The sequence below is a fragment of the Bubalus kerabau genome, chromosome 2 (assembly GCF_029407905.1).
Source record: "Bubalus kerabau isolate K-KA32 ecotype Philippines breed swamp buffalo chromosome 2, PCC_UOA_SB_1v2, whole genome shotgun sequence".
In the NCBI taxonomy this organism is placed as follows: Eukaryota; Metazoa; Chordata; class Mammalia; order Artiodactyla; family Bovidae; genus Bubalus; species Bubalus kerabau.
The window spans coordinates 180,711,510-180,736,771 of NC_073625.1; the positions used below are offsets into that span (position 1 = coordinate 180,711,510).

The window sequence follows — 25,262 nt, forward strand, 5'->3', positions numbered from 1 at the left end:
TCTTCATTTTAGGCACAAAATGCCAAACAGCCCCTCTGTCTTCTGCCTGATTCCTTATCAACATTCTTTTCCTTTTATCTCAGCTCCCTTTCCCATTCCAACGTCTATATTTCCTGATCCTTCAAGCTGGCCAGGCACCCTCAAATCCACATGCACCTCTCCTACGTCTGAAAATACCCCATAGCCAGAGAACTGAGAAGAAAAGTGTGTCTCACCCATCCTGGCTGGGGATCTCTGGCCCTCCACAGCATCAAATATCTGTAGGCAGAACCCAAACCAGCCAGATGGTGTCAGTGGGCACAGGCAAGGTAGACCTGGGAGGCTCCTCTCTGCCCAGGCATGATGGTCAGCAGCCCCGGGCACACCCAGGTCATCAGGCACTGGGGGGCCTTTAACCAGACCTGTAGCAGAGCTTCTGCCCAAGCCCTCACCTCCTCCTGACCCAGCTTCCCACCCCAGCACCAACACGGGTGCCTTCCAGCAGCAAGAAGAGAGAAGAGAACCACCCAGGAGCGTTGTGGTCCAGGGACATCCTTTATCTCTCTGCTCCAGCATGCTGATGGTGCCAGCCTGGCTAAGCGCCCACTGCTCAGTGCTTCACCTGTTTGCATTTTTGTGGGGAGAGTCAAAGACCCATTAAAATGGAGAAGCCTGGCATTTTGCAGTCTCCTAGCACTAAATTCTAAGGGAGATTAGATCCGTTTGCCCTGGCCATTTTGACAGCCCTGTGAGTTGGCGCCAAGGGCACACAGGTAAGAATCATGCATAATAAGCCGGCTGCCTCCGCTCCTCATCCACAGGAGGAGAGAGGGCTTCTCACTTGCTGGGGGATGCGGGCACCTGGGGGGCATCAATCACCCTGGAGAAGAGAGGGGAGGAGAGGTTGCACGCCCATGCAAAATGACTCTCTGCAGCCCTAATGAAGGCCGGCGATGGATGGTGGCCTGGGCTCGTTAATCAGAAGGAACATGCTGCCGTCTGCCTCTCCTTCCAGCCCTCCTGTGCCCACATCCTGGATTGATCTGTGGCACAGTAACTCTCAGATGTCACTGCCCCCTGCCAGGGGCACCAGGGGGAGGGCTCTAGTAGGGGCTTGGGGGATGTGCCAGAGAAGAAAGGAGTGGGGGCTGGCAGGCAGGCCCTGGCCTTCTCCTGGACATATCCTGGACCAGCCAGGGGCTGATGACTCCCAAGGGGACACCAGAGCAAACACACCCCCTTGGGGCCTCTTCACAGAGTGCCTCCCACCAGATACACAGACATCCTCTTCCAGGAGTCTGTATCCTTGGCATGGCCATGGAGGGGTGCTGCCCCATGGCACCACTCTCCTGGCCTCCAGCCTTCATGCCCAGCCCACCTTCCTCTCTCCAGAGAGCCAGACTCCATCCGGAAAAAGGCCCGGAGTGGTCAGTTGGCCACCCTACTGTTGTCCACCCCAGGAGCATGGGTAGAGAGGGTCCAGGCTCTCATCACATGCTGACGGCAGGGCCAGGCCTACTCTGCAGGTCTGCCGTCTCCTGGCCTGTCCCCTCTGACAAACTGATGGGGAGTTGGCCACCCTTCTGCTCATCTCACTTTAGTTGCTTGTTACATGGAAACAACTGCATAAAATGTCTCCTCAGCGCTGAGGGCCTGTCCTAAGGCCTGGGTGTGTGTGGGAGGGCATCTGGGTTGTGATGTGGCATTTGTCCAGTCCCCAAAGCCTGACAGCTCTCAGAGTGTGACAGTTCCTGCCCTGGGAGGTTTCAGGTCCCAGACTCCCCCCTACCCTCCTTTTCTGGGGCAGAGGGCAGCTCAGGCATTCCTGGTCAGAGCAGGTGAAGAGCGGGACTCCGGCTACCAGGCCTGCCAGCCCCAGCTGGGGCAAGCCAGCAGGACCCCTCTAAGGCTAACAAGGGAGCCTCAAATTCTCTGGAGATATTTCTGTACAAAGGCATTCACTGTGGGGAGGACGCTAATGGTGTCGAGACTGTTTGGGGTCTCAGGAAACGCTGGGTGCTGGGGGCCAGTCAAGTCTATTGATTGGAAAACACAGATATAATAGAAGCATTCCTGGGGTGCTCCTGGGCTGTCTTGGCGATGATAGAGGGTTCTTAGGAGCAGGACTGACAGACAGGGCAGGACGGCTCCCTGACAAGGAGAGGCACAATGGCAAAAGGTCAATTCCCAATGCCAGGAGGCATCATGGAGGTACAAGGGCAGCACCAGAGGGGCTGTGGGCGTCACCCCACTGACCACAACACCCACTCAGCTAGAAGAGGCCAGAATTACGATCTCACAGACCAGAGGGAGCCATTCCCCTGGCAGGCTCCTCCCTGGGTCTGCTACTGGTGCTTCTATCATCACCTCACAGATGACGGGGTCATGCGGTACAGGAGGGCGGGTTCAGAGCCCAGGACAGACCCATCACAAGCATTCAAAATCCATCCAACAGAACAGGGGAAATGACGAAAGGCAGACAGTGACTGAGGCTGCCCTGAGGGTGCAAGGGGAGGTGGGGTAGAACGCGGGCTTCAATCACCAGGGAGGTTCCTGCAGGAAGCATGATGGGGCCTCCACCTTGCAGCCGGCAGCCTGTGAACTTGGGGCCTGATTCACAGAGCAGGGCTGGCACATGAGTCAGGCACAGACAGTCCACAGATGAGACTGACATCACTCACAGAGTCTATAGGACATGGGTCAGGGGCTCGCTGAGAAGGAGCCCGGAATGCAGGCCCTACAGAGCTGGGGTACCAGTGGCACATGGGCTACACCCTCAGGGCGGGAGGAGAGCATGGCTGGGTGGTCAGGCAGGCTTTCACAGAGGGTGCTAGGGACTGTGGCCAAGCTTAAGAGAAATATACAGATGTGGTGGGGTGGAGGGTCGGTATGACGAGGACAGACTCTCTCTCAGAGGCTCTGCCTGACAGGAAGCACAGCCCCTGTCTCCTGACCGAGGGCCATGGGGGCCCCTGGAAATCGCCACCTCCTCCTCAGGGCCAGAAGCTTACAGGGAAGGCTGTTCATGGACTTGGCCTTGCACTCTCCCTGATGGCGTGAGGCAAAAGTACTGTGACTCTCCACTGTAGTTTTTTGGACAAAAGAACAGATTGAAAAATCAAGTCTGCATTTCTCTTCCTTTGAACTGAAAAGAGATTAAGTTCAGTGACACAGGATCTGGAGCTCTGTTCCCTGTCCTCCAGCCTGCACCCAATGACCAGTCCAGACTTCACCTGCCCACTCACTTCACTTCTTGCCTACCCAAAGGCAATCAGAGACTAGGCCCAAATCTGGGTGCCACTCTCAATTCTGAACCTCTCAAAGAGGGCTTCCCTGATGGCTCAGATGGTAAAGAATCTGCCTGCAATGCAGGAGACCGAAGTTTGACTCCTGCATCAGAAAGACTCCCAGCAGAAGGGAATGGCTACACATTCCAGTATTCTTGCCTGGAGAATTCCATGGACAGAAAAGCCTGGCAGGCTACAGTCCATGTGGTCTCAAAGAGTTGGACATGACTGAGCAACTAACACACACACACACACACACGCACACACATGGTCTAAAAAGCTCCAGAGACTTGGTGCACTCCTCCTTCCCAGCTTCAGGCTCTGATCCAGCACTCTCACCAGTCGGTCACTCAATCTTTGCTTGCATACCACCCAAGATGAGGCACTTACTACCTGCCCAGCTGGGCCATTTTCTTGTCAGAAGTCTGCCTCCTGGGATTTCCTTTCTTCAACACTTGCTGTGCCCTAAAAGGGCCCCCACAGAACCAATTGGTCCCCTTTCTCCATGGCAGCCCTTCCGAGTTTTCTCTCTCCCAGTCGCACGCTCCTGACTCCATCAGCTCTTCTTCCAGCCCCCACCACCTCTGACAGGTCTGAACATCACACGAGAGGGAAGGGGGCTGTCACATATTGCTGGGCACATCCTACTTCTCTCTTTATCTCCCTGCAGATCCCCTTACCAGGCATGGGGATGTAGGTCCCCATCCTCCCCCACCAAGCATGCCAGGGTCTCCTTAGGAGAACCTGAGGCTCTCCTCAGAGCTCTGAATCCATTGCTGGTACCCCTTTCAAGTCTCTTCTTCCTGGCCCTCACCTCCCTCCTCCTATTCCCTCTACCCACTCCCTTTTTGTGCTGTTGTTGCTGCTTAATAGGGTGTTTCTGGGATGAATAGTGTTTTCAGCTCGGGCTGGGAATACATCCGGCCTTTCCCAGCCCCGCCCCTGTCCTCATGGAGCTGGTGAAGGTTTAAGGAGAGCTGGGCCCAGACAATGAGCCAGCAGACTCACTTAAGAACTCACAAAAGCCCCACTTCCCTCCACGTAGCAGAGTGACAGGCACAGAGAACAAACCCCTGCCTGCATGCCGCCCACATGGGATGCTGTGGGGGCTTCGGGCCCCTGAGCAGAGAGGCTGCAGCTCTTGGGCTCTGGCCCTGAGAGAGAGCCAACACGAAGGGTTGGAATTCACAGAGCTGCAGATTCCCAGGGGCTTGGCACAGTCCCCACCTCATGCAGTCACTGGGAGCACCAGCACCTCCAGCGCTGACACGCTGGGGCCTCTGGGTGCACATACAGAAGGGCCCATAGCCTGTGTTTAGATTCTGAGAGACGAGGGCTTGTGGAAAGGAAGACAGGCTATGAAGCTCCCTGCACTCCAGGCTTCCTGAGGCTGGGCAATGTGCCTGGAAAGACAGACATGGAACACTGGCCCCTACGCATCTGCTGTGAGGACAGGTGAATGGATCAGCGACTGAATCTGTGAGGGGATGAGACCCTAGTAGGGGTGCCAGCTCTGGCCTCCAGCATCTTAGGGAGGAAGCTTACCTGGAACACACTGATCCCTAACTCTGCACCAGGAGACCCTAACTTTAAGGGCAGCAACATGTAAATCCTGGCATGTGGGAGAGAAGAGCACAGGTGAGGCAGATTTGCACATGGACTACTACCCCTCGCCTCTGATGTACTGGTGAAACGTGGACCGATTCTAAGACTTCTGTTAATTTCTAAGTTGAGTAATGCAACCAAGGATACAGTCTTTATTGTAAAATGCCCATTCTCTTTGCCTTCTCTTGATATCCATCATCAGTACTACTGGTTGGCTTTCATGGGAAGAAGGCAGGAGCCACCTTCTCCCTGCTTCGTAAGGGTCACTCTAATGAACATGACATGACATCATAACATAACATAATGATGATAAATGGCAAACAGCAAGCAACTGTGCGTCCCTTTGGCAAGTCCACTGGTGCTGTGATTCAAATTCACATCTCAGCAAAATGACCTGGAACTTCACTCTACAACAGTCACAATTCAGTGTTAACTTTGGGAATGGCTAGAGACAACAAGCCGTGTTTTCTTTATGCTTCACTAAGATCCTTGGGCTTGCCTCCCCAAACTAGAGAAATGATGCCCAGCGTTATTTACCAGCAGAGGAAAACACACGCCTACCTCCTTCAGAGGCCCCTTACCTTGTCAGCCATGCTGTAGCGAGGAGAGCACTCGAGTTAAAGCCACAAGGCATGGGTTCTAACCCAGGCTGTGTACATAAGACCAGTGTGGCCTGGGAAACCCACAAATTCTGAGCCCCATATTTCTCACAGGGAACATGGGTGCAAATACCTGTTTCTCAAGGAAATAGGAAGATCAAATGAAATGTGATTTGTAGAGTGTCTGTTATTGTCTCTAATCTATAATAATCACTTGTCAATATTACCTATTATTATTTCTAAACAGTTGGATATAAATGATGCTTTTTATGAAGGATATAAGTCAATAATTCTTTTCTTTTTTCAGCATGTGGATGGCTGGTTGGTTATTTTAGCACCATTTGTGGAAGACACTATGTTTTGTTCCATTGTATTACTTTTACTCCTTACTTACAAATCCTAAAAGATGATGCTGTTAAAGTGATGCACTCAAAATGACAGCAAACTTGGAAAACGCAGCAGTGGCCACAAAACTGGAAAAGGTTAGTTTTCATTCCAATCCCAAAGAATGTTCAATTCATTCCAATCCCAAAGAATGTTCAAACTACAGTAAAATTGCACTTATTTCACATGCTAGCTCAAACCCTTGGAAGTTGGGCTTCGACAGTATGTGGACTGAGAACTTCCAGATGTTCAAGCTGGATTTAGAAAAGACAGAGGAACCAGAGATCAAATTCCCAACATCTGCTGGGTCACAGAAAAATCAAGAGAATTCCAGAAAAACAGCTACTTCTACTTCACTGACTACATGAAAGCCTTTGACTCTGTGGATCACAAGAAAATGTGGGAAATTCTTAAACAGATGGGAATGCCAGACCACCTCACCTGCCTCCTGAGAAACCTGTATGCAGGTCAAGAAGCAATAGAACCAGACATGGAACAACTGACTGGTTAAAAATTGGGAAAGGAGTATGTCAAGACTGTATATTGTCACCCTGCTTATTCACTTACATGCAGAGTACATCATGAGAAATGCTGGGCTGGATGAAGCTCAAGGTGGAATCAAGATTGCCGGGAGAAATATTAATAACCTCAGATATGCAGATGACACCACCCTAATGGCAGAAAGTGAAGAGGAATTAAAAGAGACTCTTGATGAAAGTGAAAGAGGAGAGTGAAAAAGCTGGCTTAAAACTCAACATTCCAAGAACAAAGATCACGGCATCCGGTCCCATCACTTCATGGCAAATACATGGGGAAACAATGGAAACAGTGTCAGACTTTATTTTCTTGGGCTCCAAAATCACTGAAGATGGTCACTGCAGCCATGAAATTAAAAGATGTTTGCTCCTTGGAAGAAAGCTATGACAAACCTCAGTTCAGTTCAGTCGCTCAGTCATGTCCGACTCTTTGCAACCCCATGAATCACAGCACGCCAGGCCTCCCTGTCCATCACCAACTCCCAGAGTTCACTCAAACTCACGTCCATCGAGTCGGTGATGCCATCCAGCCATCTCATCGTCTGTTGTCCCCTTCTCCTCCTGCCCCCAATCCCTCCCAGCATCAGAGTCTTTTCCAATGAGTCAACTCTTCGCATGAGGTGGCCAAAGTACTGCAGTTTCAGCTTTAGCATCATTCCTTCCAAAGAAATCCCAGGGCTGATCTCCTTCAGAATGGACTGGTTGGATCTCCTTGCAGTCCAAGGGACTCTCAAGAGTCTTCTCCTACACCACAGTTCAAAAGCATCAATTCTTCGGCACTCAGCCTTCTTCACAGTCCAACTCTCACATCCATACATGACCACAGAAAAAACCATAGCCTTGGCTAGATGGACCTTTGTTGGCAAAAGTAATGTCTCCACTTTTTAATATGCTATCTAGGTTGGTCATAACTTTCCTTCCAAGGAGTAAGCATCTTTTAATTTCATGGCTGCAATCACCATCTGCAGTGATTTTGGAGCCCAGAAAAATAAAGTCTGACACTGTTTGCACTGTTTCCCCATCTATTTCCCATGAAGTGATGGGACCAGATGCCATGATCTTCATTTTCTGAATGTTGAGCTTTAAGCCAACTTTTTCACTCTCCTCTTTTACTTTCATCAAGAGGCTTTTGAGTTCCTCTTCACTTTCTGCCATAAGGGTGGTGTCATCTGCATATCTGAGGTTATTGATATTTCTCCTGGCAATCTTGATTCCAGCTTGTGTTTCTTCCAGCCCAGCGTTTCTCATGATGTACTCTGCATATAAGTTAAATAAGCACAGTGACAATATACAGCCTTGACGTACTCCTTTTCCTATTTGGAACCAGTCTGTTGTTCCATGTCCAGTTCTAACTGTTGCTTCCTGACCTGCATATAGGTTTCTCAAGAGGCAGATCAGGTGGTCTGGTATTCCATCTCTTTCAGAATTTTCCACAGTTTACTGTGATCCACACAGTCAAAGACTTTGGCATAGTCAAAAAGCAGAAATAGATGTTTTTCTGGAACTCTCTTGCTTTTTTGATGATCCAGCAGATGTTGGCAATTTAATCTCTGGTTCCTCTGCCTTTTCTAAAACCAGCTTGAACATCTGGAAGTTCATGATTCACGTACTGCTGAAGCCTAGCTTAGAGAATTTTGAGCATTACTTTACTAGCGTGTGAGATGAGTGCAATTGTGCAGTAGTTTGAGCATTCTTTGGCATTGCCTTTCTTTGGGATTGGCATGAAAACTGACCTTTTCCAGTCCTGTGGCCACTGCTGAGTTTTCCAAATTTGCTGGCATATTGAGTGCAGCACTTTCACAGCATCATCTTTCAGTATTTGAAATAGCTCAACTGGAATTCCATCACCTTCACTAGCTTTGGTCATAGTGATGCTTTCTAAGGCCCACTTGACTTCACATTCCAGGATGTCTGGCTCTAGGTCAGTGATCAAGCACAGGAGTGGCCGAGAGGAGCTACCCCTCACCCCCAGAGGCCAGGGGTGGCAGCCGGGAGGATCTACCCTACGCCCGAGGTCAGGGGCAGCGACTGGGAGGAGCAACCCCACGTCCAAGGAGCAGTGGCTGTGTGGGCGCAGGAGGGCCGAGAGGAGCTACTCCACGTTCAAGGTAAGGAGGGGCGGCAGTGAGGAGATACCCCTCGTCCAAGGTAAGGAGCAGCAGCTGTGCTTTGCTGGAGCAGCCGTGAAGAGATACCCAATGTCCAAGGTAAGAGAAACCCAAGTAAGATGGTAGGTGTTGCGAGAGGGCATCAGAGGGCAGACACACTGAAACCATACTCACAGGAAACTAGTCAATCTAATCACATGGACCACAGCCTTGTCTAACTCAATGAAACTAAGCCATGCCCTGTGGGGCCACCCAAGATGGGCGGGTCATGGTGGAGAGGTCTGACAGAATGTGGTCCACTGGAGAAGGGAATGGCAAACCACTTCAGTATTCTTGCCTTGAGAACCCCATGAACAGTATGACAAACTTAGACAGCATATTAAAAAGCAAAGCCATCACTTTACTCACAAAGGTCGATCTAGACAAAGCTATGGTTTTTCTGATAGTCGTGTACAGATATGACAGTTGGAGGCTTAGCGCTGAAGAATTGATGCTTTCAGACTGTGATGCTGGTGAAGACTCTTGAGAATCCTTTAGACAGAAAGGAGATCCAACCAGTCAATCCTAAAGGAAATCAACACTGAATATTCATTGGAAGGATTGATGCTGATGCTGCAGCTCCAATACTTTGGCCACCTAATGCAGAGCTGACTTATTGGAAAAGACCCCTATGCTGGGAAAGATTGAAGGCAGGATGAGAAGGGGACAGCAGAGGATGAGATGGCTGGGGTTGCAAAGAATAGGACATGACTGAGCAACTGAACAACAAAATTATTTTCACTCTATCAAAGATCAGTTGACCAGTGTTGTGTGGGTCTACTTCTAGGCTCTCTATTCTTTTTGTAAATATCACACTGTCTTCATTACTGTAGCTTCACAGTAAGTCTTGAAGTTAGGTAAAGTCAATCCTCCAGTTTTGTTCTCCTTCAATATTGTGTTGGCTATTCTGAGTATGTTGCTCTCCCTATAAACTTCAGAATCAGTTTGTCAATATCCACAAAATCTTTGCTGAGATTTTGATTGTGATTACATTAACTCTATGATCAGGTTGTGAAGAACTGACATCTCAGAAATATAGTCTTCCTATCCATGAACATGGAATATCTCTCCTTTTATTTAGTTCTTTAGTCCTTCCTTGAATTGATTCATCAGTTTTACAGCTTTCCTTCTACAGATCTTATACATATTTTGTTGGATTTACAACTAACTAGTGCATTTTGGGGAGTGCCAATGTATGTATTTTATTAATAGTCCCTGGCTAGCCCTTGTTGTTGTTCAGTCACTCAGTTGTGTCTGACTCTTTGTGACCTTATGGACTGCAGCACACCAAGCTTCCCTGTCCTTCACCATCTCATGGAGCCTGCTCAAACTCATGTCCATTGAGTCGGTGATGCCATCCAAGAGTCAGATATGACTGAAGTGACTTAGCACGCAGGTACATTGAGTCCTTCCTAGAAGATCTGAAGGAAAACTGGAGGAACCATGGGCACCATAAGCCTATTCACCACTAATGAATTTGCAGAGGAATGTGTAAAATTAATGTGTTTGTTGGTGGGGAACCTGTGGACCTGGCACATAATGAAAATTTGTCATCCCGGGAGCACTCTTAAGGGCCCTGAGCTCAGAGAAGAGTCTCCCCTGGTCTGACGGGGCCACAATCAGAGGAATGATGAAGGAGGGGAGAGAAAATACAGCACAGGTCAACCAGGTGGTGGGCACAGAGAAGCCGGCAGGTGGTCAACAGGGACTTCCGAAGGGAAGACAACAGCAAGATGCTCTCTCAAAAGAGGCCAAGATCTACCTGCCCAGGAATGACGGAAGGGCGGCAGGGCTCCAAAGCCTTGAGGGCAGCTGGGGGAAAATGGACACAGCAAGGCCCTGGTCACCACCCAGCAGAAATATCATTGAGGAAGGTTTGGCCAGACCTTACAAGCAAAGGAGTACTGGGATCATCAGGGTCACTCCTCAGAGCCTCCAGCGTAAGACAGCTGTAACTAGCACTGTGACGGCAGTTTCCCAGGGCTACCTCCAAACTCCTCCCGCAGTGAAGGGAAACTGGGGAGTCCACAAAGATCAGATAACAGCCAGCGAGGTGCTAAGGCCGAGGCTGTGCCCTCTCCACACCTGGCTCGTGTTATTGTGAATGGCTGTAATGCACGATGGCAGGGGCTCCTGGGTGAGAAGGCTGGACCCCCAACCACACCTCCAGTGGGGAGGAGCAAGGGTCAGCACAGTGCATTGAGCTGCGTTCCCCGAAAGACACATCCACGTCCTATCCCACAGTACCTGTGAATGGGCCCCTACTTACCGATGTAATGAAGGATCTCAAGCTGAGATCATTCTGGATTTAGGGTGGGCCTTAAATCCAGTGACTTCTATTCTTAGAAAAGAAAGAGGCCTGACACACAGAGATAGACATAAGGACAGATGCAGACCCTGAATTTCTGCAGCTATAACTAAGGAACACCAAGGATCAGCACCGACAGAAGCTGGGAGAGTCTTGAATCAGCTTCTCCCTCAGAACCTCCAGAAGCAAGCACCCCACAGACACTGTAGTTTTGGGCTTCCGGTCTCTAGAACAATGAGAAAATAAATTTCTGTGGTTTTAAGTCCCCTCAGTTTTTGGTTTTGTGTGTTTGCTTTTTTTTTTCTTCTGTTGCTTGTTTTTTCTTTCACAGCAGTTCCTTTGTTGTGGTGGTTCAGTTGCTCAGTTGTGTCCGACTCTTTGCAACCCCATGGACTGTAGCACACCAGGCTTACTGTCCCTCACTATCTCCCAGAGTTTGTCAAATTCATGTCTATTGAGTCAATGATGCCATCCAACTATCTCATCCTCTGTCACCCTTTTCTCTTCCTGCCTTCAATCTTTCCCAGCATCAGTGTCTTTTCCAATGTGTCGGCTCTTCAAATCAGGTGGCCAAAGTATTGGAGTTTCAGCTTCAGCATCAGTCCTTCCAATGAATATTCACGGTTGATTTCCTTTATGCTTGACTGGTTTGATCGCTTTAGTGTCCAAGGGACTTTCAAGAGTCTTCTCCAACACCACAGTCTGAAAGCATCAATTCTTCAGTGCTCAGCCTTCCTTATGGTCCAACTCTCACATCCATACATGACTACTGGAAAAACCATAGCTTTGACTAGACGGACCTTTGTGGGAAAAGTAATGTCTCTGCTTTTTAATGTACTATCTAGGTCGGTCATAGCTTTCCTTCCAAGGAGCAAGTGTCTTTTAATTTCACAACTGCAGTCACCATCTTCAGTGATTTTGGAGCCCAAGAAAATAAGTAAGTCATTGTTTTCACTTTTCCCCCATCTATTTGCCATGAAGTGATGGGACCAGATGCCATGATCTTTGTTTTTTGAATGTTGAATTTTAAGCCAGCTTTGTCAGTCTCCTTTTTGACCTTCATCAAGAGGCTCTTAGTTCCTCTTGGCTTTCTGCCATAGGGTGGTGTCATCTGCATATTGCAATTATTGATATTTCTCCCTGCAATCTTGATTCCAGTTTGAATTTTATCAAGCTCGGCATTTCACATGATGTACCCTACATATAAGTTGAATAAGCAGGGTGACAATATACAGCCTTGACGAACTCCTTTCCCAGTTTGGAACCAGTCTTTTGTTCCATGTCCGGTTCTAATTGCTGCTTCTTGACCTGCGTACAGGTTTTTCAAGAGGCAGGTAAGGTGGTTTGGTATTCTCATCCCTTTAAGAATTTTCCACAGTTTGTTGCATTTGTGTGTGTGTGTGTGTGTGTGTGTTTTCTTCATAGCAGTTTCTAGGAAGCTAATTCAGCTGGGAATGGCATGTCCCTCCGTGATCCCAGGGGCATGGTCTGTCTTGTCTGCCCTCTGTCCTCAGCCTCAGGCTCACTGTAAATATACTGCCTGCTCTGGGTTTGGATGGTCAGGACCACTGAGGCCCTGAGCTGGCTGACAGGTGATCCCTAGGCCTGAGGGTGAGACAAGGAGTGAGTGGTCAGCCAGCCAAGAGGAAGGCCTGAAGACTGTGAGTTTCTCTGCCTTGGCTTGGGAGGTCCTCAGCTCAAGGGTGCTGGGGCAGTGGAGGAAACGTGGCAGAGGGTCAAGGGTCTGTTGGGCTCTGGGCAGGAGAAAAGAGCCCTGGGGTGTCAGGAAAGCTTCCTGCAAGAGGTGGATGACAGGCAGCTTGGTTTATGAAAAGGATTTGGATAGGAAGAGACATGAGAGGGTGGAGGGTTTGGAGCTGTTTCCCAAAGGGTCATGTTTGGAACTGGGGAAACACAATACATGTTCTAGGAGGAAACAGCTACTGTGGTCAAATCAGGGAGGTTAGCGAAGCAGCCAGCATTGTTACTGCAAAACTCTTCAAAGTGAGCGTGAAGGGGCGAGCTGAGAAGGGGGCCCCAGGGACAAAAACAATCCTCAAAGCTGCCCCTGGACAAGCACTCTGGCCACCTAGGTGAGGAACAGTAAATGGATATGCGAGTGTGGCCATGTCAGGGCCAGGCTGGTACTGTCTGGCAGGACCACCCTCTTCATCCTCGGCCTTCCTCCCACATCACTCAGGAGCTGGGCATGATGCCGGAGGTGAGGGGAGCCCAGGTCTGGGGTGGAGGCATCTCTAATAAGACCCTGGGATAGCAAAGGACCCCTCCCAAACAAACACAAGCAATTCCATCTTTTCTAGTCAGGAGGAAAACTTCCTAATTAGGAAAGAAGGCACGATAACGGGCACAGACTGTGTTTATCTTCATTTTATATCCTTTACAATGATCTTAATGACAATGTTTCACTTAGGCACAACTACCATTCCCCTGAAGAGCACACTGATCCTGATTTGTTTCATTCACAGCTCACTCCTGGGTGGAATTCCTGCCCCAGCTCCCCAAACTGTGCTCATTTCAAGAAGGGGCAGCAGAAGGGGAGAGGGAGGGAAGCAGCCCCTGCCTGAGGCACCCCCTCACTACCCCTGAGCCCACCCCGACCCAGCTTGCCACTCATCCCCCAGGGAGCACACAGCTCAATGTGGCCCCCAGGCCATTCTAACTGGTCCTGTAAATCCACCCACCACACGCTTTGCATCCTTTTTGCATCCACCTATGACCAACCTAGATAGCATATTAAAAAGCAGAGACATTACTTTGCCAACAAAGGTCTGTCTAGTCAAAAATTTGTTTTTTCCAGTAGTCATGTATGGGTGTGAGAGTTGGACTATAAAGAAAGCTGAGTGCCAAAGAATTGATGCTTTTGAACTGTGGCGTTGGAGAAGACTCCTGAGAGTCCCTTGGACTATAAGGAGGTCCAACTAGTCCATCCTAAAGGAAATCAGTCCTGAATATTCATTGGAAGGACTGATGTTGAAGCTGAAACTTCAATACTTTGGCCACCTGATGAGAAGAACTGACCCACTGGAAAAGACCCTGATGCTGGGAAAGATTGAAGGCGGGAGGAGAAGGGGACGACAGAGGATGAGATAGTTGGATGGCATCACTGACTCAATGGACATGAGTTTGAGTAAGCTCCGGGAGTTGGTGATGGACAGGGAAGCCTGGCGTGCTGCAGTCCATGGGGTCGCAAAGAGCTGGACATGACTGAGTGACTGAACTGAATGGAGGCACCTTTACCCAGCAGCAGTCTCTAGCCAGGCTGAAAGAAAGTGAAAGTGTTAGTCACTCAGTCATGTCTGACTCTTTGTGATCCTCTTTGTGAGCCCTACCAGGCTCCTCTGCCCATGGAATTCTCCAGGCAAGAATACTAGAGTGGGTTGCCATTCCCTTCTTCAGGGGATCTTTCCAACCCAGGCATCAAACCTGGATCTTTGGCACTGCAGGCAGATTCTTTACCACTGAGCCACCTGGGAAGCATCTGAGCTGATAGATAAAGCTTGTGTGCTTCCCAAAGCAGAACTTCGCCCTCCTACCTGGGTCTGCAGTGGCTAGGCGGTCAGGAATACACAGGGTGACAGAAGGAATGTTAGATGTCACGGAGGGTGGAGGGTGACTGGAAAACCATGTGGAAGGTGAAGTGGTGTGGTGCCTGCAGTGGGCACAACCACTGTGTGAAGCCCACAGATGGTGCAAATGTGCAGATGAAGTGTTAACTTGCAGGAGAGGCTCGTGAGCCCCCTCCATCCACTGCTACAAAGAGGAGGTTGATCCCTGGTGGCTTCTCAACCTCCTCCACCTCAACGTACCAGAGGATCTGAAAAGGTGCCCTCCCGAGGGAGACACCTTTCTATAGCTAGCTGAGGGCAAGGCAGACCCTTCTGATGGACCAGCCCACGCGCCCACCACCCAGCCACCACCACCCACCTTCATGTGGCCTGAGGGACTGCCTGGTGATCAAAATACATAGCTGTTCCCCCCTCACCCCCATTACCCTTACAGATTCAGCTGCCATGGAGATGATTTGTCTCTCAAAGTGCAGCTCTGTGACAGGCGATCCAGTACCTGCCACCAGGTACAAAGCCTCCCGCCCACACAAAGTGCCAGGTTAAAACAGAGAGGAGCCAGAGAGAGGCTCAGCTGACCAAAACAAGCAACTTTTTGTCAAAAATAAATCTCCTTCAGGCTAGCAAAGCTTGAGCAACTTACACAAACACTATATTTAGATACTTTAAGGCAATTTTTCAAGTCTGTGTTCCCTAAGTCACATCCGATGTCGTCCCTGACTACCTCACAATGGTGATCAGCCACAAAATTCATTTCCTCCCTCCCACGCTTGGGACCCACAGATGCTAGCTTCAGTTTGTATCCTCAAATCTCTCTGCCACAGCCCCTCCATCTGGAGGGACTTCTCCAACCATGAACTCCCCTCCTGCCTCCTGCAAAGAGAGTCTGAAACAACCCCTAGCAAGTGTAAAGGCCTGACCACCTAGACTCTCCTCCAGATGATCTCTGGGGGGATGTTACCCCTCATGCACTTCCTGAAGCCCCCGCCTTCGCACCCCCTCCCCACCCCTGCATCTGCCTTCTTGCACAAACTGCCTTAGTAAGATGAAAAGAACTGCGTCCCTCAAACAGAAGAGAATATTTTGAACAGAGAATTAACAGCAAATTAAATTGGTTTCATTGTACTCATTCATGCACAAAATGAGTGTGGGTGTTAAACAGAGAAAAACCAAACAGGCGATGCATCGCAATAATCAGGGGGCAGAATCCTGCTGCAGAGGCGGTGACAGTCAGGGGAGGAGACCAGGCAGGCAGAAGGGCTCCTGACCAGTCCAGAGCCGGGCCGTCCCTCTTCCCGTGCTGGGATACTTCCTCTCCAAGGTGGAGCTGGGAGGTCTGTGAGGCTCCTTCCAGCTGCAGTTGGTCCATCACAGGTGGACACAGCCTCCTGAAAATGGCCCCGCTGACTGCCCCTCCTTGGAGAACTGTGCTGGCTCCCCGAGCAGGAACACTGCTGCTGCACCCCATCCAAAATGGTCCAGCAGCAACCAATTAGGGCCCTGGTTCTCCCGTCCTTTTCTCCTCAGGCACATCGGGCCGCGCTGGGGTGGAGGTGGAACTGCTCAGCACAGGAGTAACAGGCAAGCCCATCGGTCTCCTGGGAATTCTTCAGGACCCACGGTGAGCAGCAACACAATGATAACTAGCTTGAGAACATGGAACAGTTTTAAACAACCCCACAAATCTCTTTTCTGTCACCTCTATCTGGTTAATCTATCATCTGATTTTCCCATCTCTGGTGGGTGCCCGGGCCCCTCCCTTTACAGACTTCATCCACCCACTCCCTAGAAATAAACCTGGTAAAAGTGCATGCTGCCTAGGCTGGGTGGGAGGGCAGTGCCCAGGATCAGGCAACTGGGGGACCCTGGCCTCCAGCCCCCAGGACCTTCTGAAAAGGGGATTCTCAGAAAGGGCAGCCATGGTCCCAGGCAAATTCACTTTTAATCACAAGGGATGCTGCCAAACGTGAGAGTATTCACCCGCATGCTGATGCACACCAGGCCCTGGGGCAAGCTGCCGTTTCTCTCTGGCCAGACTGCTGTAGAGGCCAGAGTTGGGTACAAGAAGCCCCCGCCCTCTCCCCTCCCCTCCCAGTGCCAATAGGACCCACCTCAACAACCAGACCATAAGCTTCGGGGTACCTGAGATTCAGGACCCCAGACTGTAGCCCTGAACCAGCTGCTCAGCGCCTCACCTGCCTTAACTACTCCCACAAAGCATGTTGTTATCCCACCTTGGCACAGAGCAGCCCAGAACTCAGGTGGAGTGCCTGTACTTCTATTCTTTTTTAATACATAAAAGAAGATGAAAGAAAAAAATTAAGTTTTAGTCATATGGAATATACAGACAGACCCTGATGCTTGGGTCATGGTCAGGGTCCCATGGCGGGTGCAGCTTCTGAGGTGTCCTGGGAGCCTCACGAGAGGACAGCACATGGGAGGGGTCCCAGGTACCCTAACTCTGTGCATTTTCAGGGTGATGTTCTGGCAAAGAGCACTTAGAGCTTATGTGATCTGATTTAGACCAAATCAACCCCAACAAAGGTGGAATAAGTGACTTTAAAAGATTCCTGCAAAGAATACACAAGTTGAACCCTTCCAACATCATAAGGGATGTAAGTCCATGAGCCTAAGAGTGCTGACACTTGCCCTATTCCTAGTAAGAACTCTCATCAGCCACACCAAAAGCTACAAGCTATGACAGTCTAATTGGATCTGACAAGAAATTGGCCATAAACATCAAATAATCAGGAAGACTATTTGAAATATGGATATGCATCTACTACCATGAATGATGAACCTCTCCCAGACTGTGTATTTTGCCTTGCTATACCAGCTAATGAGATTAAGAAGCCATTTTAATCATAGCAAGTTAGTTTAAAATATTGCTTACTTCATCTTTATCTGATTTTTAATAATTTTTATTTTATTGTATATACTAAATATGCACAAAATATATTAGTATAGTAGCACACATGTTCACTGAATACATGAATATACAAGTACTGGGGTAGGGGTTTGGTCTGGGATCTTGGAAGTCTGCAGACTACTCCTGCCCCATCTCCAAGGGTGGCACCACCCTCTTGCCAGACTCAACCCCAACCCCTGACCTCTTCCTGGATCTCTGGCTCCTCTGTATCTCCCGCATTGTCTATTATCTTGTCTCTGTTCTTATTCTCCCAATTGTGAATACTTCTCAATTAGTCCCCACTGCCATGACCCCACCCAGGCCAACCCCTTTTCTTCTGGACGACACCATCAGCCTACTACAACTGCTATCTTGCACCTTTTCTTGCACCTCCAAATTTCATTCTCCATCTTGCAAGACTAGTCAGGCTTCCTAAAATGCAAATCTGATCATATTACTCTGATCCCTGAAGCTTTCAATCAGTTCCCATGGATCTCAGTTGGAAATGTCCAAACTCCCTTCCCTCCTCCTCCACACTGTCATCGTCAACATCATGATCACCAACAGCACCGACTGATTCCTTTCTACCTGCCAGGTGCTGGTGCTAAAGGTTTTTCATCTCTTTTAATCTTTCGTCTCTTTTAATCTCCATTCTACAGATTAGGCTTAAAGGGGCTGAGAGACCACCCAAATTCCCACAGCTCTGCTCTGCCTCTGCTTCTGGCCCAGTCCTCTTTTACCATGGTGCTGAGCTTGCCACTCACATCCCAGCCTCTCAGAGCTGCTCAGTTCTAACATGTCCTCTCTGACGCCCAAGCCTCAATTCATGATCCCATCCCCTCCCCTTCCCTTCCCTGGGGTGACTCTTTTGACCCAGCTGGCTTTAGCTCAGATGCTGCAATCAATGACATGTCCTCCCCAGGGAGGCCACAGCCACCAACAGCTGCCAAACCAGCCTGGAAAAGCCTGTGCAGAAACTAAATTAAACCTGAGCCTGTCTAGGCCAATAGGTTTGACTCTCAGTTTGTTTACAGGATTCCAGGGGACCAAGCGACATGCTAAGCGACACCATGGGGGTTTGATCAGCAAAATCCAGACTCTGCAGAACTCTATAGGACATGTAATGTGGTTCATTCTACAAATAATTCATGGGAAAATGAAAAGGATTAGATGAGACCTGAGAGATGAGTCAAGCAGACATAACGTGTGCATCTTGTTTAGATCCTGATTTGAATAAACCAACTGTAAAAACGTTTATGAGACCCACAGGTACTCTGAACACTGACTGGCCATTCAGTAACACTAAGGAACCAGTGCTGACTTTTTTAGGGGTGATAATGGTGTTATGGCTATGCTACAGAATGAACACATGCACATATTTATGTAAAAATGTAAATTATGTTTATATTAAAATTATGACAAATAAGATGAAAAGATGAAAGCTTTTTAAAAAGCAGATTGTCTTCCAAGCCCACACAGATGAATGATGTACTTGTATGAACTTTCAAAGAATTCTGGAAATTGCCCATCAGACTAGTCATCATACTTTCAAGGAATGATTTCATTAAGTCATTACAGTCCTTTTTCCCCATGTCACTACAGTGGCGAGCTTTGTGAGGGTGGAAAAGTGTCTTTCAGTTAGTGTTGGGCAGACACATCCCCCCAACACCTACACATCATTGTAAATCAACATTGTAAATCAACTATACTTCAAACCTACACACACTGGCAAGTACCTCTACCTACACACAAACACATCTGCTCTCACATGCCTGCCTAAGTCTGCCCCCACCTCCCAGGCCCCATGAGCCCAGGCCCTTCCCCTAGAGGCTCCAGGACATCCTGGTGGCCTCCAGTCCAGGTCACATCAGAATGTGTTTGAAATGTCCTGATTTCTCAGGTTCCCCTCCAAACACTCCTGCTTCCTATAACCCACCACCAAAGCCTTCTTCCTTAACTGCCACTTCCACTCTGATTCTTCCAGCTCAAAATTCTTAGGGTATTATCTCTTTTTTCCCCAATTCTATGTATTTTTAGATTTTTTTCTTATTTATGTATTTTTTACTTTACAATATTGTAATGGTTTTTGCCATACATTGACATGAAGCACCCATGGGTGTACATGTGTCCCCCCATCCTGAAACCCCCCTCCCACCACCCTCCCCATCCCATCCCTCAGGGTCATCCCAGTGCACCAGCCCTGAGCACTCTGTCTCATGCATCGAACCTGGACTGGTGCTCTGTTTCACATACGATAATATACATGTTTCAATGCTCTTCTCTCAAATCATCCCACCGTTGCCGTCTCCAACAGAGTCCAAAAGACTGTTCTATACATCTGTGTCTCTGTTGCTGTCTCGCATATAGAGTCATCATTACCATCTTTCTAAATTCCATATACATGCGTTAGTATACTGTATTGGTGTTTTTCTTTCTGACTTCACTCTGTATAATAGGCTTAGGGTATTATCTTCACTCTACTTTAAAAAGTGAGCAGCCAGGAAGCACATGCACTATGTGAGGCCAACTGGCAGACCTAAAGATGTAAGAGGTATGATGCCTGCTCCCAAAGGCCTCGGCTTCTCAGCCCAGATGAGTTCAGTTATGTCCGCCGCATCTGAGCACCTGCTTCACACTATACCTGCATCACCTCACACGATTCTCACAGCAGCTTATGCAACAGGCTCTATTATCACATGTCTACAGGAAGAGAAACTGAGGCTCAAAGAAGATGAAACCTCATAATATACTGTACCCCAAAATCTTATCCCAACCAAGGTCCTGTCTTACTGCCCTGCCCATTCACCTTGATGGCTTTATCAGCTTAGATCTCCAAGCCTATGTCTTGCCACTCCTGCCCTGGGGGCATCAAGCCCTGGGTCCACTTGTCTCCCCACCACCTCATAAACTCACCAGGCGTGGTTGTGAGTCCTGCCACTGTCTCACTGTGCTGCTCCCTAGAAAGTCCTTCCCCTCAATAAGCTCAAAGTCTAGTGTGTGTTTTGGATGGTCAAACAATGGGGACGAGATCAATTTTAGCATGTGATAAACACTATCCTTGGAAAGATATTTATTCTGTCTGACAGAAGAGGAGCTTAAGCTGAGGCTTAGCACATGAGCAGGAGTGTGCTAGTCCAAGAAGGGTGGAAGGACACTCTCAGCAGAGAGAAGAGCAAGGGAAAAGGCACTGAAACATGCAAGAGTGAAGTGCTTTGGGGGGCGGGGGAGGTCAGCAAGCTGCCTAGTGCAGAATCTCAGATAGATGCACAAGAGTGAAAGATTGCCAGGCCAACCTCAGCAGCAGCAGTCTTGCTCTCTGCCTAGAACACCCAGCAAAAATATCCCATAAAAAGAATCCAAAAAAGAATATGTGTGTGTGTATATGTAACTGAATCACTTTGCTGTGCGTCTGAAACTAACACAACATTGTAAATCAACTATACTTCAATTGAAAAAAAAAAAAAGAGTTCCATAGTCCCTGGGCCCCCATGGCTGAGGATGCTGATAAAAATCATGCTGCTGACACTCATGTACCAGGGGTCCACAGTGACGCACCCCTCCCTACTAACTCCTGGGAAGTGTCCTGGATGCACCCCAGGTGATGTGAAGTGCCCGTGGCCCACCTCTGTCCTCCACTCTACTGACCAGCACCCTGGGAATTAAGAAAACCTCTGCCCTGTGCAGTGGGCCCTCTGTCCCACTCCCTTGGGGGACCAGCCCAAATCAGAATTCTGTGCATTGCTAGACCTGAGCTCCCAGCCTGTGAGCAGCATACCCAGAACTCCACAGATTCATTCCAGCCAGGAAAGGAATCATCAAGGTGCTCCCAGGCCTGGAGGCAGCACTCCCGAGGGTCGGAACCCCTTCGGGGCTTCTCGGTTGGGAAACAAAATGGTACACGCAAGGGAGCGGGCACTTCCAGTCCTGAGCAGCAGTTGTTTCCTCAACAAGCAAGCAGACCCCGCACAGACCCCGCTCTCCTCCACAGATGGGCGCCTGGGAAACACAGAGTCGCTTCCAGACTACAGATTGTGCCGAAGCCCCGTATCACCTGCTACATGCAGACTCTACTGCCACTTGTCTGGAGTCTCCTGGGAGTTGGAACATCAGGGCTGGCCTGCCACCAAGTAGAGAGAAGTCAGATCAGTGCCACGAAGTGAGGCTGACGGCTAGATGCTGGGGTCAGGGGGAAGGAGGGACCTGTGGAGAGGGACCTGTGGAGATGGGCCTGCAAATCCCACCCTCCCAGCTTCTCCCCCAGCCCTGCCGTCAGAACTCCTGCCACATGATCAAGTCATTTTTTTCCATCTGACAACGGGGCTGTTAATGAAGCCCATTTACAGGATGACACTTGGAGTTGTGAGATGGTAACTATGAAAATGTAACTGAGAGGAGCCGGACATGCCGTCAAGAAGCTGGGATGACAAACGCACAGCCTGAGTGCAGCCACACCTCTCCCCCTGCACACAACACACATGGCCAGAGACCCAGGATGCTCATCCACCAGGTCACTGTCTTCCTTACCCTAGTCTACCTGGAGATGCCCCATGCGATGCCAGCTGGCACACAAGACATGGATTTGCTACTTGGGACTAAATCAGCAAATCCTTAAGCCAGGAATCCCTGAGGGATGTTTAATGGTGACATACATGGGTGTCACAGCCTCAGGCCACAGTCCCCAAGCGGTTTGGGTTCTATGAGAAGAGAATCTGCCAGCGGAAGGGGCTCTAAAACACCTCCCTTCCTCAAGGCATTGAGAGCCAGCACCCAGAGCAGAAAAAGGCTTCGGCTTGGGCTGTGGGGGGTGGAAGGTGGGGCGGGGGAGGGGGGATGAGCAACACACACTCTTGTGCTGGGCCTAGCCCAGCCCTGGGCCGTCCGGTGCATCAGTCACCAGTGCAATGGAAGGACAGGGGCTGGAGATTTGAGAGCTGGTGGTCAGTGGAGGCCACCCAGAGGATGTCCCTCTGAGTTCTGGATGAGTTGCAGCCCCAAAGAGACCAGAGGGGAAAACATTCCAGGCAAAGGAAACAGACAGTGCCCATGTCTGGCAGCTCTGTGAACAAAAACCATTTGGGGAACACTGCTTTGCGGGCCTGCACTCCCAGGGTGGCCACGCTCTCCCGCGAGGCTGCTGCTGCTCCGGTCCTCCTCCCTTTCTTTGCCCCTGGACTAAGTCCCAGGGGGTTCAGAGAGTGACTGGGATTGGGGCACTATCCCTTCAAGATGCTGCACTCACCACTCCCCAGACCAAAGAGAGGTGCGAATCTTCCAGGGTCCTAAGGATCAGGAACAAAGCTGACCAAGAAGAAAACTCTTCTTTAGGAATAAATCTGATGAGGGGACTGGGTGTACCCTGGGTCTGTCAACTCCAAGCTGGTTGTGAGAAAGGATCAGAGAGAACCTCTTCCCTCACTCATTCAGGGAAGTTCTCTGGGATATAGTCTCCCAGCCAAGAACTGGAGCCTGCCTCCTTCCACCCTGGGTGCCCTCATGACCCCACCTGCACAGCCCAGATGTGTCCCAGGTGATGCGACAGATACCACGTGAGGAGGGTGACATTCACCAGAGAGAACTTCCCACCAAGGCTAAGCCTTCACCATCCTCCCTGTCACTGAATCAAGAAAGCAGGGGCTCTGGTGGGGCCTTCATTCAGATCACCACCTCTGTCAACACCAAAACCATGGTGCTTTCTACTTTTAACAAATCTGCCTCAGTGGGGCTGCTGTCTGAGCCTGACACCCAATGGAACTGCTCTCAATGAGCAAAGCAATGAGGGCAGAGGGTATGGGGTGGAGGAGGTTGACTCCACAGAGATCTGCAAGTAGAGACCAGGCTGCATGGGCTGTGATGGAAGGAAACCAGCAAGTCAGCTGGCAAGAAGAAAGATGACTGGTGTCATGCCAATAGAGACTGTAATAACGGCTGCCATCAGGAGATCCAACCAGTCCATCCTAAAGGAGATCAGTCCTGGGTGTTCATTGGAAGGACTGATGTTGAAGCTGAAACTCCAATACTTTGGCCACCTGATGCGAACAGCTAACTCATTTGAAAAGACCCTGATGCTGGGCAAGATTGAGGGCAGGAGGAGAAGGGGACGACAGAGGATGAGATGGTTGGATGGCATTACCGACTCAATGGACATGAGTTTGGGTAAACTCCAGGAGTTGGTGATAGACAGGTGCTGCGGTTCATGGGGTCAAAGAGTCGGACACAAGCAACTGAGCAACTGAACTGAACTGAACATCACCATTATCATCATAACAGCCACCACAACAACATCAACTCTTACTGGGCGCTTGCGATGTGTCAGGTGTGGTCCTGGCACCTATGTTGATCCTCAGTGACTCTGAGGGAGGTTCCATGATGGTCTCCCTTTACTGACAGGACAGCTCGCATCCAGTGGACCAGGTTATGGGAGGGAGAGCTGAAGAGAACGGGCAGATGCTAACAAACCCAGACCCAGCATCTCTGAGATGACTTCTGTGGGGCACAGGCAGGCACAGAGAACCCTCTGAGGTCTGGGTGCTCTGCATGGCATCTCAGTGCTTCTTCCCTGGCCTCAACACACCACATACCTGACCTGGTGAGCCACTCAGATACTGCTCTTTCCACATCTCCCCAGTGGTCCCAGAAAGATCCCAGAAAGCCTACAACTCCCTGTTACTGGCACATGGAACACAGGGGTCAAAGAGAAGATTCCAGTTCCTTGTTTCTTCGCAACCCACACCCCCACCCCTCCACCATTTTTAAGCCCTGTATGCCCATCCTGAAGATGCTTGGCAAAGCCTGCAGAATTTGGGACTTGCTTGGTGGCACAGTGGATAAGAATCTGCTTGCCAATGCAAGGGACACAGGTTCGATCCCTGGTCTGGGAAGATTCCACATGTCACAGGGCATCTAAGCTCATGTGCTGCAACTACTGAGCCTAGGCTCTAAGGCCCTCGAGCTGCAACTACCAAGCCCTCGTGCCAGTACTCCTGAAGCCTACAGCCTGTGCTCCGTAATGCGAAGCCACCACAGTGAGAAGCCTGTGCACCACAATGCCGAGTAGACCCTGCTCGTTGCAACTAGAGAAAGCTCCTGTAAAACAACAAAGACCCAGTGCAGCCAAAAATTAATTAATTAAAAAAAAAAAAACACTGAAGAATTTGGGGTCAAAAAGAAAGGTAGAGGGCAACTTTATGGAGGGACCCATGCACCTTTCGTCTGGGGTCTAAACTGTACCCACATCCCCAGGCCAGCCCATCTGTTCACAGTGTAAAAGATAAACCTGGTATGCTTTCCTATTATTACACACCTTCTCCAGTAGTTTAAACCTCAATAGAAACTTCAGCTGCCCTCTTAACATTCGGTAGCTTTTCCTCTTAGAGCTTATAAACAGCGAGTTCACTTTTGCTTACAAGAGTACTAGAAAGATATTTGAGCATGTACAATAGGAAATGTGCATGTTTTCAGATTCCGTATCTGCACACAAAAGGTCCTGGCACCATAGCTTTCTTTTCAGCTTCTTCCAAGCCCAGAAAATTTCCACTTCAAAGCTGCGACTTTCTTATTTCCTTTGTGGAAAAAATGCATTGGTAACAGTCAGAGATGAGCCACTCCAAGCTCAGCCTCTGCCACACACAATCACAGTTTCCACTCACCAACATGCCCCTTCTGCGCTGGGCACCACAGCCACGCCTGTGTCCGCTTGGACCCTGATTCTCTGTCACTAGGCAAAATGTTTAATTCACCAGCCACCCAGCGGGCCATCAAATGCAGAGTGAGAAGACAAGATAGAAGTGGTTTTGATCTCTGTGTATGTCAATTCCTGGGAGGCAAGCTTGGCAGGAAAAAGCAAGGTTGCCCCACAGGGCCACAGGGAAGGTGCAGGGCAAGCAGAGGGCTTTAGAGCTTTCCCAACACAGACTCCTATTTTGTAA

At 49.5% G+C, this 25,262-nt stretch overlaps 1 protein-coding gene and 1 long non-coding RNA gene across 4 annotated transcripts in view; both read right to left on the bottom strand.

The window, feature by feature from the left end:
• EPHB1 (EPH receptor B1) overlaps window positions 1–25,262 on the bottom strand; it is a 462,131-nt gene that overhangs the window by 336,686 nt on the left and 100,183 nt on the right. The window lies entirely within an intron of this gene.
• Window positions 15,525–25,262, bottom strand: part of LOC129644159 (uncharacterized) — a 36,789-nt gene continuing 27,051 nt past the window's right edge. For 2 of the 3 annotated variants that reach the window (XR_008710765.1, XR_008710764.1), the window contains exon 2: window positions 15,525–16,072. This is a non-coding gene — a long non-coding RNA (uncharacterized LOC129644159). Of the gene's footprint in view, window positions 16,077–25,262 lie in introns of all 3 variants that reach the window. The other variant, XR_008710763.1, reaches the window with a different exon arrangement.